This window comes from Acipenser ruthenus, chromosome 30 (genome assembly GCF_902713425.1).
Source record: "Acipenser ruthenus chromosome 30, fAciRut3.2 maternal haplotype, whole genome shotgun sequence".
NCBI lineage: Eukaryota > Metazoa > Chordata > Actinopteri > Acipenseriformes > Acipenseridae > Acipenser > Acipenser ruthenus.
In genome coordinates this window covers 7,157,535-7,160,034 of record NC_081218.1, presented here as the reverse complement: position 1 = coordinate 7,160,034, position 2,500 = coordinate 7,157,535, and positions in this window count along the sequence as shown.

The following is a 2,500-nucleotide window of genomic DNA, read 5'->3' as shown; positions in this document are numbered from 1 at the left end:
GGGCAAGTGCGAGCCATAGCCTGGGTCCCCATTCAGTAACATGACCATAGGCACAGTTAGCTGACATGACCAGAGGCGGAATTAGCTGACATGACCATAGGCGGAATTAGCCTACATGACCAGAGGCACAGTTAGCTGACATGACCATAGGCACAGTTAGCTGACATGACCAGAGGCGGAATTAGCTGACATGACCAGAGGCGGAATTAGCTGACATGACCAGAGGCGGAATTAGCTGACATGACCATGGGCAGAAGTAGCTGACATGACCATGGGCAGAAGTAGCTGACATGACCATGGGCAGAAGTAGCTGACATGACCATAGGCACAGTTAGCTGACATGACCATAGGCAGAAGTAGCTGACATGACCATAGGCAGAAGTAGCTGACATGACCATAGGCAGAAGTAGCTGACATGACCATGGGCAGAAGTAGCTGACATGACCATGGGCAGAAGTAGCTGACATGACCATGGGCAGAAGTAGCTGACATGACCATAGGCACAGTTAGCTGACATGACCATAGGCAGAAGTAGCTGACATGACCATAGGCAGAAGTAGCTGACATGACCATAGGCAGAAGTAGCTGACATGACCATGGGCAGAAGTAGCTGACATGACCATAGGCACAGTTAGCTGACATGACCATAGGCACAGTTAGCTGACATGACCATAGGCGGAGTTAGCTGACATGACCATAGGCACAGTTAGCTGACATGACCATAGGCACAGTTAGCTGACATGACCATAGGCAGAAGTAGCTGACATGACCATAGGCAGAAGTAGCTGACATGACCATGGGCAGAAGTAGCTGACATGACCATAGGCGGAGTTAGCTGACATGACCATAGGCACAGTTAGCTGACATGACCATAGGCACAGTTAGCTGACATGACCATAGGCGGAGTTAGCTGACATGACCAGAGGCGGAATTAGCTAATATGACCATAGGCGGAATTAGCTGACATGACCAGAGGCAGAATTAGCCTACATGACCATGGGCAGAAGTAGCTGACATGACCAGAGCTCCAATTAAAAGTTACCTTCTTCTGAAGGGACAGATTTGCTATGTGTTACGGAGCGAGAGTTCCAGGAGGTCCCTGTGAACTCGTGGCTTCCTCCCTTAATGCAACTAGATGGCAGATACACTGGGGAGGTAGGTGCATATTACTAGGGGCACGGCATTTTCGATCAAAAAAATATTTCTAAGTCAGGACGGAGGTTCATTCTAAGGGCACGAGCGACCGATCTAAGCCGTGTGGGAGGCCCTGCACCCCGGTCAGGGTCCCCCTTCACCCCCTGGCGACATCCTCCCTTGGAAGTCTGCCCGGTGGCCCCCTCCCGCGCCCGGCGCCGGTTCAGGCCGGGCTGGAGGCCCCGTTCCTCGGGCTCAGGACCGGGCTAAGCCCCCTTAAGGACCTGGCCAAGCTCTGGTCACGTTGCGGGAAGGGGGGGGGGTTGACCTCCCGTGCCCGGGCGCCCGTTCATGCGGGCCTGGAGGCTCCCATTTCCGGCTCGAGAACTGGGGTTTGCGCCCTTGGCTCCTCCGTGCGTTCCCTTTCAGTCTCTGGTCATGTCTACCTTCTCCGGAGGTGATTTGGGAGCCATGGTCATGTTGAGGGGAATTTTCGGAGGGAAATCCCTATCTTTAACATTATATGACCAGAGTCCGGACTTTTTCGGCTCCGTCAGAATCAAAGTTTTCAAAAAAACATGGTCATGTTCCCTATCTTTAACATTAGATGACCATGGCCACCTCGGGGCCGTTTGTGGAAGTCTGCCGAGGGCGGAGGCGAAACGGGGCTGCGGGGCGGCGGCGACTCCTGTTCCCAAGGACCCGGGACCTCCCTCCCTTCAGGGTCCCGCGGTCAAGGTACAACGGGGGGGTCCGCGGAGATTTCCGTCGACAGGGTTTTTTGATCAAAATGGTTTGACTAAGTCAGGACCCGAGGTGTCAGAATGCATGTGAAGGACCCGTTTGGAGCCGTCCTTTGGAGTCTGTGGCTGGGCAGGAGTTGACGGGATTCCTCCTTGTCTTCCCGGATGGTCTCTCTCTGTTGTGGGCAAAGGGTCCTTCACGAAATCCATACGCACGCGCGCGCATTATAGACCCAAGTCTTACCGTGCTTGATCTGAGGAACCCTGCCCGACCCACCCTACCGTGGACTGGGGTGAGCGGAGCCGAGTTTGGTCGCCACACCATCGCTCTCTCCGGATGGGAGTCCAAGGATCGGGCCGAACGCTTGAGACTTCACGGTGTTGTACGCTGAAGCCCGGGGATTGAGGTTCTATTTCTGGGCAGGATGTGAGCGCGCCTCGCACGTGTCCATTGAGAGGGGCGGTTCTCGTGCCGGTTTAGGAGCCAGGAGCCAGGTCGGGATGATTTCCATTGCGGTTAAGTCGCCTTGCCTGAGTTCCTTCCCCCCGATCCGCGCGTGTCCCGTCCCCCTCCCCCCGGGCGATGTCGATGCTGGTCGGTTGAGCTGTCGGGCCGGTTCCGG